The following is a 16,986-nucleotide window of genomic DNA, read 5'->3' as shown; positions in this document are numbered from 1 at the left end:
CTGATGCTGCCTGGCCTGCTGTGTTCACTTTAGAGACTGAGCTGATTTCAGTTTGAATTTGATGGTCTTGATGTTTTCCAGTTAAAGATACAAAAGAGAGGAATAACTGTTCATTTGGTGACACAGCTGGAGAGTTGAGCTTTCTCTTTAAAATCTCTATCCAAAAGAGAATCAACAATAGCAGGCAAAACTCAAAACTGGCAAATTGAACAGAGAGAGGAATAGAGAGGCCAGAAGAATCCCATGTAATTTCTCAGTTATAGTCATGCAGATAAACCATTGGCTTCAAGACAAAGGGGTTGACTTTGTCATGTGAATGCTCTCTTCTTCTCTTTCAGTAATTCAAACTTGATTGTATATTCCAATTGTAACTTCATTGGCTTTTATTGATTAGCTGATGTCTGACAAGCTTCTTAAACCAGGGTTTCATTGTCCAAGCCATTAGCTTTTAATGATCCATTTTCAACAATTGAATGCTTTATGTTATTGTCATAGGTGCCTTGTTAAAGAAGCAGGAGATGTGAGGATATTTTCTCTTGTTGGTGAAAGTAAAACTATGAGCCTCTGTAAAAAATTAAGTCATTCAAAACAGAGATGGGAAGTTATTTTTCTCACAAAAGGTTATATTTCTTTGAAGCTTTTCCTTAAAAGGTGGTGGAAGGAACCATTTGATATTTCTAAGGCAGAGGTGAATAGAGTCTTGATAAGCAAGGGGGTGAATGGTTATCAGTGCAAGTGGAAATGTAGAGTAATCACATCAACCAAGCTCATAATGGTTGGCAGAATTGGGTGGAGGGGCCAAGTGGCCTATTCCTTCTCCTAATTCATACGTTTGTATGTCCTTCTCACTCTTCAAACAGGCAGTATTTTTGATGAATTGTGCAAGCTTTCAGTCATTATTCCAATTAGGTTGAAGTATGAAATTTATGGTAATGCAAATTGTGTGGCCATCTTGTCTGTGAGCCCAAATCATATCTAGTCTGTGTTTTTAAAAAGTCAGTGTGTTACAAGTTTGATTTAATGTTTTTAGCTGTTGACATAAAACCTTACCTAAGCACATCGATGTGACAATTATATTTAAAAGTGGGGCATTACATTCCACCTAATAATCCCGACATGGTTTGGTCCTGATTTTCAACACGCTTCTGTGGGCAGTGGGCAATTAGAGTATCACCATTTCCCCACAGTAAAGGGAAAGGAAAACTTCGGATCAAAACTTTTCTTTCATTTAGTCCCTTTCAGTTCAGCTGGGATAATGCTGATTTGCTGAATAGCAAGAAAAGGAGAGAAAACAGCAATGGGTGCCAGACAATGAAATCTCACATCTCCTGGTGGACTATGAATGAAACCTACCATATACAAGAAGCAACTGACAGGTGCATGTGAAGGGAAGACTAGCCTCAAAAGTCCCTTCAAACGGAGGCCTAGCAATTGTTTGGAGATCAGCATTAGAAGGAATATGAAAATGCACAAAATACACAGCACTTTTGTCGGCATCTATGGAAACTGAAGCAAGCTGAAAATTTTAGGTCAATTGCATTATGTCTGATTGCAAGAAGTTAAAAATTAAAGTTTATTGTTAAGTATAAACAAATTGGGGAAGGACAGGAGTTAAAAACAATTTGAAAAACAGAATAATTATTCATTTCTGAGATGATGTATTGGGTAGACGCTATTGGAGTGAACTTCAACATGTTTAGAAATTAACTAGAAGAACTTCATTCAGTTAATGAATGACGAAGAATTTTAATCTTTAGCCTTAAAAAGTGCCCAAGTTATTGTGGTATTGCAACCTACTTGCCTGCAAAAATAGACAGGAGGAGGACTAGGGGAAGAAAAAAAAAGATGAATTAATACATTCAAAACAGTGTGATGAAGTTGCTCATAAAGGAAACTCATTAACTTTGTAATATTTCAATTGAAGTATGCCGCAAAAGGTTTGGTAATAGGCGCATGTGGCTGCATTGTTCTCTGGAGTCATTCTGTACCATGGATGTAACCCTTCTCTTTGGGAGCACCTGTGTCTCGTGCTGCAGAATAATTACTATGACCACACCATTTCATTCACATAATGGCAGTAATTTGCTCTGCCTTTCAGGACCTGGACAGCTGGTTCTATTGATGAGCTTGTCTAGGATAATCCTACCATCAGATCTCATACTAGTGTATCCTTAGCAACACCAACCAATTCCATATTCCTGCAAAAAATTGTCAATTTATAACTTACTAATTTAGCTTTCTTTATTAAAGGACTTTACCTTTAATGTTTGTGAAAACTGAAGTGAATGGGCTGCAGGATGTGTGTCAGAGCAGTTCAATATAGACATAAAGAGGTTATGGAGAAGGGAATTAGGCTTTTGCTCTTTACAATACAATACTGAGTTGTGTTTAATTGTAATTTCTCAGAGTAAATGTTACCAGCTGAAACTTGTAACATCTCAGCAGCTACTACCTCCATTAATCCTTCATCAATACTTGTCTGTGACTCACTTGGTCCTTCACCTTATCACTAAACAATAGGTCTTAAAAAGCTATGTAAAATTTTACTTTTGAGGAGATACTTTAGTAGGAGAATGATTCACGTTTGAGCAGGGAATTGTGCAAATCCTAAGAAAAATTTAGGTTACGGGTGTGCATTTTAGGATATTGTTATGATTTTCGAATCAATTATTAAGGATAAAATTGCGGAGTACTTGGAAGTGCATGCTAAAATAGGACTGAGTCAGCACAGCTTCATCAAGGAGAGGTCATGCCTGACAAATCTATTAGAATTGTTTGAAGAGATAACAAGTTAGACAAAGGATAGTGGATGTAATCTATTTGGATTTCCAGGAGACCTTTGAACTTTGACAAGGTGCTGTGCAAGAAGCTGCTAAATAAGATAAAAGCCCATGGTGTTAGGAGCAAGATACTGGCATGTATGGAGGATTGGCGGAGTCAGAGTGGGGATAAAGGGATTTTTTTCAGGGTGGCACCCAGTGACTAGCAGAGTTCCGTAGGGGTTAGTGCTGGTACCACAACTAGTCACATTATACACTAACTATCTGCACGAAGAAACTGAGGACATTGTTGCTAAGTTTGCAGATGACACAAAGATAGGGTCAGGTAGTGTTGAGGAAGCAGGGAGGCTGCAGAAGGACTTAGACAGGCCAGGAGAGTGGGCGAAGAAGTGGCAGATGGAATATAATGAGGGATGGTGTGAGATTTTGCACTTTTGAGGTGTACTGCTGAGGGTGTATGAGGCTCTGGTCAGACTGCATTTGGAATATTGAGAACACTTTTGGGCCCCATATCTAAGGAAGGATGTGCTGACTTTGGAGGGAGTCCAGGGGAGGTTTACAAGAATGATCCCAGGGCTTGTAATATGAGGACCAGTTGAGGACTCGGTGTCTGAACTCAACGGAGTTTAGAAGGATGTAAGGGGACCCCACTGAAACTTACAGAATACTGAAAGGCCTGAATAGAGTGGATGTGGAGAAGATGTTTCCACTGGTAGGAGAGATTAGGATCCAAGGGCACAGCCTCGGAGATAAAAAGGAATTTCTTCAGCCAGAGGGTGATGAATCTGTGGAACTCATTGTCACAGACGGCTGTGGAGCTAAGTCATTGAGTGTCTTTAAGACAGAGATAGATAGGTTCTTGATTGGTAAGGAGATCAAGAGTTACAGGGACAATGCAGGAAAATGGGGTTGAGAAATGTTTCAGCCATGAGTGAATGGCAGAGCAGACTCAATGGGCTGAATGACCTAATGCTCCTATGGCTTACGGTCTATGGAAACTGTGGTATCATGTCAAAAAGACTCCGAAAATATAAGTTTGGAAGTATTTTTGTTGGATGGAGTACATACACATTTCCCACAGATTTACCTGACTACCTTCAGGAATTAGGCAAGATTCTCCAGAAGTAGAGGCAGTGATGTAGTGGTAATGTCAGTAAACTTAGTAACTTAAAAGCACAGGTTGCTGTTTTGTGGACATGGGTTCAAATCCTACCATGGCAGATGGTGAAATTTGAATTCAGTTTTTAAAATAAAGGTCTGGAATGTAAAGTTTGCCTAATGGCAACTATGAAATCACAGTAGAATGTCATTTAAAAAATTCATCTGATTTTTTAATGTACTTTAGGGGAGCTGGTAACCTTACCTAGTCTAGTCTACACATGACTCCAGACTCAGTGATGTGGTTGACTCTTAGCTGCCTCTGGAATGGGCTAGCAAGCCACTCAGGGCAAGGGCAATTAGACCTTACCAGACATTGGCTCAGATATCAATTTAGCTCCATTTAAAGAGTCCGGGCCTTTTAAATTGCTCACTGCTCTGGACACCTGGAAATGACAAGTCAGAAAACATCAATGTTAAATGTTTTCAAACTCTCTATTATCTCTTCCCTTCATTATTCACATTTTTGTCCGGTAATTCAGACTTGCCTTTAGCTCTAAAAATTGAACTAGCCAATAAGTAGAATTAAGAACAAAAACAAAGCTGCTGGAAAAGCTCAGCCGGTCTGGCAGCATCTGTGAAGGAGAAAACAGAGTTAACGTTTCTGAGGAAGGGTCACCGAACCCAAAACATTAACTCTGTTTTTTTCCTTCACAGATGCTGCCAGACTGCTGAGCTTTTCAGGCAACTTTGTTTTTGTTCCTGGTTTACAGCATCCGCAGTTCTTTTGTTTTTTTTTGAGTAGAATTAAGAGATATAAACAATGTATCAAAATGAGATTTTAATATTAAAATATTTAAATTGTAAAATTACAATTACAAGTGGACTGTAACCTATGCCGTTCAATCAGCCCAAAAGAATCATGTAATTTACTAATTGAAATTTCATTTATTTTATACTACGTTCTGTTTTTCTGTATACCTTATTTTAGAATTGTCTACAAAGATTTACACACTTTCTTCTCTAGCTCCATACCACCTGAAAACACAAGGATTCTCAGTGGCAGCAGTGTGTACTATCTACAAGATGCACCACAGAAATTCACAAGGCTCCTTAGACAGCACCTTCAACCACCACTACCTAGAAGGACAAGGGCAGCAGATGTATGGGAACACCACCACCTGCAAGTTCCCCTCCAAGTCACTCACCATCCAGACTTGGAAATATATTGCCGTTCCTTCAGTGTCACTGGGTCAAAATCCTGGAATTCCCTCCTTAATGAAATTGTGGGTGTGTCTAAACCAAATGGACTGCAACATTTCAAGAAGGCAGCTCATCAACACCTTTTTCAGAGCAACCCGTGATGGGCAATAAATGCTGGCCCAGCCAACATTGCACATATCTCATCTGCTTTATTGTTTGTTTTGATAGACTTTGTCAAATCCTTTTGGAAAAGCTGTTTGACTGCCAACTTTATTTGCAGCATTTTCCGAGAAGTTCAAGTGGTTTATCAAGTAGGACATTCCCTTGTACATCCATTTTTTAAAATCTTCCATAGAATTTTGGCCTTCCCACTCAGCAATTATTGCCCATTCCTATTTGCACTTGAAAAGGTGGTGAAGCATCAGTTGAAGATGGTTGGACCTAGGCTACTGCTTTGGTGCAATGTGCTGGGGCCTAGGCTTGTTGGCTCCAAAAGCCAAATTCATCTTCTTTTGTGCTTTGTATGACTCCAACTAGGAGACAGTTTTCTTGTGATTCCCATTGACTTCACTTTAACTTGAGTTCCAATGTTGTTATGCACAGTCAAATTACTTTAAATTTCAAGGGCTCTCACCTCATGGGTAAAATTCAGTTATTTTGAGCATCTTTGGACTAAGGCCCTGAGGCTAAGTTATCCTGGAGGAGCCCAAATTGGTACCAAATGTTGGATGTGGTATTCTGAGCCTTGCAGGTACAGGCTAGTTGAGCTTGAACCAGCATACTACACACTGTGAATGGTCACTAGGACATGTTGTTTATTGAGGATATCAATCTTGTTTGGTCTGAAAACTGTGATTGACAGTTAATTGGTCCTACTTCATCTTCATGCTAACAAAGGGCCTATCCATCAACTCACTCTTCTCATGTTGTGTAAATTGTATTATGTTTTTCCCAAGTCTGTTTTTTATTGTGTGTCCTGGTCCTGACAAGACCATAAGACATAAGAGAAGACGTGGTTTATTTGGCCCATTGAATCCACTCTGCTCTGCACTGAGATCATGGCTAATATTTCTCAACTCTAATTTCCTGCCTTATCGCTATAATCCTTGATTCCCTTACTGATTAAAATGTGTCTATCTCAGCCTTGAATATATTTAACATACCCTGTGATAAGGAATTCCACAATTTCACCACTCAGAGGAAGAAAAACTCCTCCCCATCTCTATCTTAAATGGGTGACTCCTTACTCTAAGATTATGCCTTCTGGTCTATATTCTTCCACAAAGGAAAACACCATCTTTGCATCTACCCTGTATAGTCCCTAAGAATAGTATGTGTTTTAATAGTCATCTCTTGTAATAAGTACAGGCCCAACCTACAGAATCTCTCCAAAGAGAAAATCCCTCCATATCTGGGAACAACCTAGTAAACTCTCTTTGGTCTGCTTCCAATGTCATTACATGTTTCCTTATATAATGGTGTCAAAACTGTCCACAGTATTCCAGCATGGTCAATTAGTGTCTTGTATAATTTGAGCAAAACCTCCCTACATTTATACTCCATTCCCTTTGAAATAAAGGCCAGCATTCCATTTGCCTCCCCAATACCTGCTGCACATGGATGCCAGCTTTTCGTGATTCATATAGTAGGACCCCAAATTTCTGAGCTGCAAATTTCTGCCATCTTTCCCCACTTAAATAATATTCAGCTCCCCTATTCTTCCTGCCGAAGTGCATTAATACACGTTTGCCCAGATTATGTTCCACATGCCAGGATTTTATCTATTCAGTTAAGCTGTCTATGTCCTTCTGTAGACTCCTGTGTCATCTTTACTATTTGTCTTTCCCATCTATTTGGATACCATCCCCAAACTTGGTGATAGTCCATTCACTTCCATCAACTAAGTTATCGATATATATCGTAAATAATTGCAGCCCCAACACTAATCCCGTGGCTACTGACTCCACTGTACCTTCCATTAGTTTGGTGATTTTTTATCCATGCTAATATAGTACCCCCAGCACCATTGGCTCTTATCTTAAGTAACATTATGTGTGGTACCTTTTCAAATGCCTTTTGAAAAATATATTATATATGCTAGTTCCACTTTATCTACCTTCCTTGTTACTTCCTCAAAACAACTAATAGATTTGTCAGGCATGATTTCACCTTGATGAAGCCATGCTGAATCTGCTTGATTATATTGTGTTCCTAAATGCTCTGCTAATACATTACTTACAATAGACTCTAATATTTCCCCATGGCAGATGTTAACCTGCTTTACATCTCCCTCACTGTTTTTGAATAAGGTTGTCACATTGGCAGCTTTCCAATATGCTGGGACTTTTCCAGAATCGAAGGATTTTTAGAAGATTACTACCAGTGCATCCATTATCTCTGCCATTACTTCCTTTAAAATCCTAGGTTGCAAGATATCAAGTCTAGGGAACTTATCGACCTTTATCTCTTTTATTTTCTCTAATGGTAATTACTGCATTTATTTCAAACACCCACTTTTGCTCCTTGGGTATTTCGTACTTTTGGAAAGTTATTACTATCCTCTACCATGAAGACTGGTGTAAAGTATTTGTTCAATTATTCTGCCATTTCCTGGCACCCCGTTATTATTTTCTCAGCCTTGTTCTCTAAGGGTCCTATGTTCACTGTAGCCCCTCTCTTTCTGATTACAAAGATGCTCGTACTGTCTACTTTTTGTTATTTGTTGGTTTTTCCTCATAGTTTATCTTCTTCCTCTTTAATACTTTTTAGTCATCTTGTGTTGACTTTTAGAACTTTCCCAATCTTCTCAGTTACAACTAATCTTTTCCAATTGCTTTTTTTTCAATTTAATGTTAACCTTGGTTGGTTTATCTCCTTCCTATAATCCTTCTTCCTCACTAAGATAAATCTTTGCTATGTCTCATGAATAATTTTTTTTAACCATCTCCATTGTATATCAACTGTTGTTTTCTTCTAAACTCCCTTCCTGGTCCACTCCAGCCAACCCTGTCTGGCATTTGTGTTACACAAGAGAGGGCAATGACCATCTCCAACAAGAGACAATGTAACCATCATTTTTTGACATTCAGTGACATCGTCATCACTGTTGCCGGGTAAGAGTCCTAGAACTCCCTTGCTAATACTGGGGAGGCAATGGCCTAGTGGTAATATAGCTGGACTGTTAATCCAGAGATCTAGGTAATGTTCTAGGAACCTGGGCTCAAATCCTGCCATGGCAGAGGGTGGAATTTGAATTCAATAAAATATCTGGAATTAAGAATCTAATGATGACTGTGAATCCGTTGCCGATTGTTGGAAAACCCATCTTGTTCACTGATGTCCTTTAGGGAAGGAAACTGCCATTCTTACCTGGTCTGGCCTACATGTGATTCCAGACTCTCAGCAATGTGGTTGACTCTTAACTGCCCTCTGGGCAAAATAGGGATGGGCAATAAATGCTGGCCTAGCCAGCGACATCCTCATCCCATGAATCAATAAAGGACAAAATCCAAGATGGTGGCAGAGTAGCAGGGCTGAGTGAGGGCTCTTGCCCATGGTTCATCCACTCCCGAATGCTTTTTCTCTTTTCTTTTTATTTCTGCCCATTTTCTTTTATTTTTCTTTTCTTTGGTGGGTTAGTCAGCAGCATTGGCACGGCAGCGAGAGTGGGTCGTGCGCTGAGTGGCTGCAGCCTCCCAGCAATCGGAGGTGGCGGCTTCTCCAGGCGATTTGAAGCAGCAGCAGTAAGGACGTCCTCCCAGCATTCGGGTTCGACAGCAGCAAAGCTCCTTCAACAATCACAGGTGGTGGCAGCGGCACTCTTCAAGATGGCAGCGCCAGTAAGGCAACATCTCAGAGGAGTGGAGCCAGGAACTCCTGGTTGCATTAGGCCCAGAGCAGGGTGTCCTGACACTGGCATTTTGGCTGCTGCAGTGGCAGCAGTGTAGTATGGCCAGAGCAGGGACTCCTGGCATCATCAAGGCAGCAGCAGTAGAGCCAGGGACTTGTGGTTGAGGACACAGTAGGCCCAGTGCAGGGACTCCTGGTTATCGGCTAGGCAGTAGTGGCAGCTGCATAGCCGGGGACTCCTGGTTGCGGGTCCAGTGTGGGTTCAGCATGGGATTCAGCAGTGTTGTCATTGAGGTGGACCCAGTGATGAAGAGATACCACCTAAAGAGAGGCAACTCTTACGTTGGTGGGTCCAGCACAGGCAGTGAGGCAATGGAGGGGTGCAGATACAGGTGGCGCTGGTGAGCCATCTCAGGACTGATGATGGAGGCAGCAGAATAGAGATAGACTCTCTTTTAGTTGTATCTTTTTACCCTTTTTATTCTTAAACCATTCAAAATGGCACCAGATTGTGGCAACATTTGAAGTTTTTCACCACATTTTACTGTATTATTCACTGTGAAATGCAAATGACAACAAATAATTCAATTCAATTCAATAGTGGCTTTGTCGATCTGCCGACATGATATGGACTACAGCAATTCAAGAAGGCAGCTCACTTTCTGAAGGGTAACGAGAGATGAACAATAAATGCCCAGTCAGGGGTGACCATGTCCACAAGTGAATGAAAAAAGATTCCCATCTAATTATTATTATTTACGTTTAACACAGGTGTTTTTGACCCAAGTTTCACACTCAAACCAAAAGCTAAATTCCACTGTGCAATGTTCCTTGGAGGATCATTTACTAAACCTTCAGAATGTATGCTAAGAATTATTTCTCACAGCTACAACTGCAATTTGACTTTCCCAATCTGTGCAAAGATTAAAGATACCCATGATTGCTGCACTGCCTTTTTCACATGCCCTTATTATATTCTGATTTTCTTCCCCTGTCCTACAGAAAGGTACTGTTAGGAGCCGAAAGTCGACTCCCACTTATGTCTGTTTCCCTTTGTTATTGCTTACCTCTGCCCATATGAATTCCACACTATCCAATCCAAGATCTTTCTTACTAAAGTGCTACTCCCACCTCAATCCACTATCCTTCCTTTCCTTCCCATCCTTTTGAAAGATCACCTACTCCTTAAGGTTCAGCTCCCAGCTTTGATCTCCTTATGACTGTGTTTTCATAATGGCCATAAGATCACACCCATTTACCTGTATTTGTGCCATTAATTCACTTGTTTCATTCTGAATACTATACACATTCAAGTAAAGAGCCATTAATTTTGTCTTATGCAGGAAGAAGGATTATAACATTACATCTCCATTTAGCAATGTCGGAAATTGTCCTACTTAGGAAGGATGTATCTGGGCAATTTTTCACATTATTGGGTAGTGTCAGGACCATATCAGGTATCATAGATCATAGAATCCCTGCAGTATGGAAACAGGCCATTCGGCCCAACAAGTCCACACCACCCCTCCAAAGAGCGTCCCACCCAGACCCATTCCCCTACCTCTGTATTTCCCATGCCTAACCCAAACATCCCTGGGCACTATGGGCAATTTAGCATAACCAATCCACCTAGCCTGCACATCTTTGGACAGCGGGAGGAAGCCAGAGCACCTGGAGGAAACCCACGCAGACACGGGGAGAATGTGCAAACTCCACACAGACAGTTGCCCACGCGTGGAATCGAACCCAGGTCCCTGGTGCTGTAAGGTACTAGTACTAACCACTGAGCCACATACCGTGTCTGAAAGTGTTCCAACAACTGCAAATTGCAAAGATTCTTTAGCTCCTTTTTGGTTTTTAAAGAATTCCAATTGAAAAACAACCAGCAGCAAACCTTTAGTTGAAACTAGATCAGAGATTAGTTAATTACGTCGAAACATAGACAATAGAAACAGGAGTGGACCATTCAACCCCTCTAGCCTGCTCCACCATTCATTATGATCATAGCTGATCATTGAGCTCAATACCCTAATCCCACCCTCTCCCCATATCCGTCGATGCCTTTAGCTACAAGGAGCTATATCTATCTCCTTTTTGAAAACCCAAAATGTAATTGAGGTCAAAGCATTCTGTGGTAATGAATTTCACAGGCTCATGACTCTTTGGGTGAAAAAATTTCTCAGCTCTGTCCTCAAAGCTTTACCTCTTATCCTTAAACATAATTATTACTGGAAATTATAAAGTAAAGCAGTTACACAGTTATAAGAAAAATACATTGATTAGAAGTAGATGCAGAAAAAAGATACTTTTAAAGATAAGAATAAAATCTGTCTGCAGACCTGTTCCTTGCTTGAAGATTTCTCTTTCTGAGGTGAAGGAGTTGAAATCTTGAAGATGAATTCAACAGCAACAATGGTTTCTTAAGGTGAATAACCAGAAGATGCTCATGCTGATAGATTCATCTGCAGGTAGGTAAAGCAGGCTTCCAGTGTGAGAGAGAACACTGACCTGAGGTAGGCTGTTCTGACAGCAGAAGGATTGCAACAAAGATTTACCAGAATATTTTCTGGGATGGCAGGACTGATCTACATAGAGAGATTGGATCAGTTGGGATTTTTATTGACTGTAGTTTAGAAGAGAAGGGATCTCACATAAAAATATATTGAATTTAGCCATGTTAAACTCACTTCTTTCTTGGAATCATAGAGTTTTATGTAGAGAAGGAAGCATTCGACCCATTCGATCCCTGAAAAAGCCAAGTAGCTACTCCCATTCTCCAGCCCTATCTCCATCGCCCTCTAAATTCATCCCTTTCAAATTTATATCCAGCTCTCTTTTGAAACCTCCTATGGAATCCCCCTCCACCTCTCTCCCAGGCTGTGTATTCCAAATTCTAATAACTCTCTGAGTAAAGAAGTTTATCCTCATTTCACTCCTAGCTCTCTCGCCAACAATATTGAACATGTGACCCTTCGTTACTGACATACCAACCAGCAGAAACAGAATATCTTTCTTTACACTGTCAAAATTGTTCATAATTTTAAACACCTCAATAAGGTCACCTTTTAATCTTCCCTACTCCAAGAAGAATAAACCCAATTTTTCTGATTCTTCATGTATCTGGTATCTTAATTCTAGTAAATATCTCTCTAGGGCTTTAACGTCTTTCCTTAAATAAGGTGCCCAGAACTGAACACAATATTCCAAATGTGGTCTGACCAATGATTTGCATAGGTGTAGCATTACTTCCTTGCTTTTATACTCTCTGAGTCTATTTATAAATCCAAGGTGCCTTCTAAACAACTGTTTCAACTTGCCTGGCCTACATTTGCTCTGCCTTCCAGGCTCACTTATTCACAATTTCCTCACATTACTCATGTAAGGGTACTCACATTTTAACTTCAATTCCATCTCAGCTCTTCTGAATGGCTTGGGAGGATCCCATTCCCCTCCAATCTAGTCTAAGTCCACCCCAACAGCATTAGCAAACCTCTCTGTAAGAATGTAGGTTCTGTACCTGTTCAAATGTAACCTTTTCAATTTGTACAGTTCCCCAGAAACTGTCTTTATTTGAGGAAACGGGAAGACGTGTTGGCAGCAGCCCTACAGAAGTTAAAATCATCAGAACAGATGAGATGGAGAAACTGGAAGAATGGACTGGAGTCTTTGCAGAAAACATGTTATGAGAAAGCCACCATTCAATATATCTGGAAGGAAAAAGCACAGAATGATGGAGAAACTCAGCAGGTCTGGCAGCATCTGTGGAAAGAAAGCAGAGTTAATGTTTCAAGTCTGATATGACTCTTCTTCAGAACTTGCTAATTTTCTAGGCCATTTCAGAGGCTTGTTGGAAGTCAACCACATGTTGCTATAGATCAGGAATCATAGCCTATCCAGACTACATAAGGACAGCATCAGTGAAACAAATGACCTTTTTTTTAATGACAGACCAATATTTTCATGGCTACCATAACTGATACTTCTCAATATTGTGAAGGAAATTTCTCCAACTACTCCAATGGGATTTGAATTCATATTCAAGATCATGTTTCCAGATTACAGATCCAGCAATATAACCATGATCTTGTACTGTACTCATTGTAAGTCCATATTGTTTCTTATCAAGCTAGAACTATGCGAATGTAACTTGCCAACCACTCACTGACGTCAAGGAACCTGGCCCCTGCTGTTCCAATCAACACTAACTACAGCCATGGGTCAGTCAAGACATATTCAGAAATTTAGATAACTTGACCTTCCTCAACTTTTTAAAACATAGGTTGTTCGAATGATTTGGCATCAATTCCACAGATATGTTTCTTGTTGTTCCTGAATTTCCACACTGACATTCAGAGAGAAATAGCCATCTTGATAAAATACTAGAGTACAGTCTTTTCCCCAGGCCAGGGGAGTACAAAACTAGAGGGCATAGGTTTAAGGTGAGAGGGGAAAGATATAAAAGGGAACTAAGGGGCAACCTTTTCACACAGAGGATGGTGTATGTATGGAATGAGCTGCAAGAGGAAGTGATGGAGGCCGTTACAATTACAACTTTTTGGGGAAGAGATGGCCTAAAGGTATTATCACTGGACTGTTAATCCAGAGACCCAGGTAATGATCTGGGGACCAAAGTTCAAATGTCACCACAGTAGATGGTGGAATTTGAATTCAATAAATATCTGGAATTAAGAATCTAATGATGACTGTGAATCCATTGTCAATTGTTAGAAAAATCCATCTGGTTCACAAATGTCCTTCAGGGAAGGAAACTGCCATCCTTACCTGGTCTGGCCTACATGTGACTCCAGACCCACAGCAATGTGGTCGACTCTTAACTGCCCTCTGGGATGGGTAATAATGCAGGGATGACCAACGATGCCCTTATCCCGTGAATAAATAAAAAAAAATTGAAAAGCATCTGGATAGATGAATATATGAATAGGAAGGGTTTAAAGGGATATCATCCAAATGCTGGCAAATGGGAATAGATTTATTTAGGATATCTGTTTGGCATGGACGAGTTGGACTAAGGGTCTGTTTCTGTGCTGCACAGCTCCATGACTTTGGTCAGCAACTGTAGCTACCTAGTCCAAACAGAATCTCAACCTGGAGGAGAGAGAAGGATAAAGCAGAGGAAAATTGCAAACTAAAAGAAAACCACACATACAAACACTTCTATCCAACAGATATTAACCTGGTTACAGTAGACAACTTGCTGAATATCCATTTCAATTTTCAAGGCAATGTATTCTTTAGGGTTCTGTATATTCACTCTCCCCTGGCCACACTATTAAAAAGTATACACCAACAAGGCAATAATACCTCTTTAAAACATTTGCTTGTTGCCAGCCTCTTAAAATTATAAACTTTAAAAGAAAGGGAAAATGAAAGGTTAAGAATTGTCCAACTATCAAAGACATTTTATTTGAAGCCTATATTTTCATCTCAAAAGCCCACTGTTATTAACTGCAGTCTAAATTCCTAATTACTGTTGTTTATGTGTGACTTCTGGGAATTGGCTCTCTCGCCACTAATGAGTTATAGGTATAGCCATCTTCATCTCACACAGACATCAGCCCTGGCTTCTTGTGTGGAGAGCATCCAGCAGGTTATTTATCAATGAGCCTAGTCCTCCACTTTGAAAGCTTACTAAGCAGAATTGAGATGGCTTGATCTGACCTCACTGCTTCACCACCTTCTTCCTGCCACAAGCTCAGAATTTTTCTGGCAAAATGCTTCCTCATGGTTCATCATTTAAGAACTGTTGTTGCACAAAGAATTATTCTCCAGAGGTTTGTGAAGGGTATTTTAATCAAATTATTTAGATGCTGGTCTCCATTTATCTTACTGAGTATATACTGAACAGAAGCTTTCCCCCTCTCACAGCCCATCATCCCAGTAAGCCTCAGTTCTATGACTTTTTAAAATTAATTTTTAGGGCCTAGGCATTGCTAACTTGGCCAGCATTTATTGCCCTTCCCTAGGTGCCCTTGAGAAGATGGTGGTGAGCTGCCTTTTTAAGAACTGCTACAGTCCACCTATTGTGGGTTGACCCACAATGCCCTTAGGGAGGAATTCCAGGATTTTGACTCAGCAACAGTGAAGGAATGACAATATATTTCAAAGTCAGGATGGTGAGTGGCTTGGAGGGGAACTTGAAGATGGTGGTGTTCCCATATATCTGTTGCCTTTGTCCTTCTAGATGGAAGTGGTCATGGGTTTGGAAGGTGCTGTCTGAGGATCTTTGGTGAATTTCTGCGGTGCATCTTGTAGATAGTACAGACTGCTGCGATTGAGTATTGGTGGTGGAGGGAGTGGATGCTTGTGGATGTAGTGCCAATCAAGCAGGCTTATTTGTCCTGGATGGTGTCAAGCTTCTTGATAATTGTTGAAGTTGCGCCCATCCAGGCATGTAGAGAGTATTCCATCACACCCCTGACTTGTAGATGATGGACAGGCTTTGGGGAGTTAGGAGGTGAGTTACTCACCACATTATTCCTAGCTTCCGGCCTGTTCTTGTAGCCACTGTATTTATGTGGTGAGTCCAGTTGAGTTTCTGGTCAATGATAATCCCCAGGATGTTGATAGTGGAGGATTCAGTAATTGTAACACCATTGAATCTCAAGGAGTGGTGGTTAGATTGTCTCTTATTGGTGATGGTCACAGCCTGGCATTTGCATGGCACAAATGTTACTTGACACTTTTCAGTTCAAATTTGGATATTGCCCAGATCTTGTTACATTTGAACATGGACTGCCTCAGTATCTGGGGAGTGGCGAATGGTGCTGAACCCTATGCAATCATCAGCGAACATCCCCACTTCTGACTTTGTGATGGAGGGAAGGTCATTGATGAAGCAGTTGAAGATGGTTGGGCCTAAGACACTACCCTGAGGAACTCCTGCAGAGATATCCTGGAGCTGAGATGACTGATTTCCAACAACCACGACCATCTTCCTATTTGCCAGGTATGACTCCATCCAGCAGAGAGTTTGCCTCCAATAACTCACACAAAACTAGAATCAATGGGTATTGAAGGCCACACAGTTCTCAGCTGTGATATCTATCACATAGCTTCAACATTTATGTATTACAGTTGTCAGGCATTTTCTGGTGGGTATTTTGCCTCAGTCACCATGGGGTTTGTGGAGGCTTCCCCAGTTCAGGATGTTCACACTGGTAGGTAACACTTGGACGCCATCAGAAGGCTGAGACAGACAGAGTTTTAATCAGTAATGGAATCAAGGCTGATGGGATAAGGCAGTAAAGTGGAGTTGAGGATAATCAGATCAGCCATGATCTCATTGAATGATAGAGCAGACACAATGGCCAAATGGTTTATGGGATTGGAGACCTACATGTAGTCCCAATCTGCATTAAAACATAACGCTGATAACATTAGCCTTTTAGCAAAGGTCTTCCTAAGCATGTTCAGAATTGTTTACTATACTTATAAATCAAATTTTATGCAGTAGATTCATGGTCTCAGCACTTTTGGCAACTAAAGCAACAATTTGCACATTCTGCGCCTTATATCTCATGTCAGCATTGCTAATACTGAATGTTTTGCAACTGGGGAAGAAAGGCTCAGATTTATATATCATTTTTCACCATCACAGGGTACACCAAAATGCTTTTGAGTAAATGAAGAATAGTAGGGAGAGTAGTAAGGGCGTGGAATGCCCTGCCTGCAAAAATAGTAGACTCGCCCACTTTAAGGGCATTTAAATGGTCATTGGATAAACATATGGATGATAATGGAATAGTTTAGGTTAGATGGGCTTCAGATTGGTTTCACAGGTCGGCACAACATCGAGGGCCGAAGGGCCTGTACTGCGCTGTAATGTTCTATGTTCTATGTTCTATGTTCTAGTTGAAATGTACTCAATGTTATATTATAGAAATACAGCAGCTAATTTGTGCACAGCAAGCTCCCACAAATTGAAATGTAATCCTACTGGAAAATCTATGTTTGTGATGTTGAAGGAGGAATAAATATTTGCCAGAACAACAGAATAAGTCCTTGCTGTTTCTTGAAATAGTTCCATCAGTGATGA

The sequence above is a fragment of the Rhincodon typus genome, chromosome 1 (assembly GCF_021869965.1).
Source record: "Rhincodon typus isolate 14 chromosome 1, sRhiTyp1.1, whole genome shotgun sequence".
NCBI lineage: Eukaryota > Metazoa > Chordata > Chondrichthyes > Orectolobiformes > Rhincodontidae > Rhincodon > Rhincodon typus.
Note: the sequence above shows the minus strand (reverse complement) of the source record.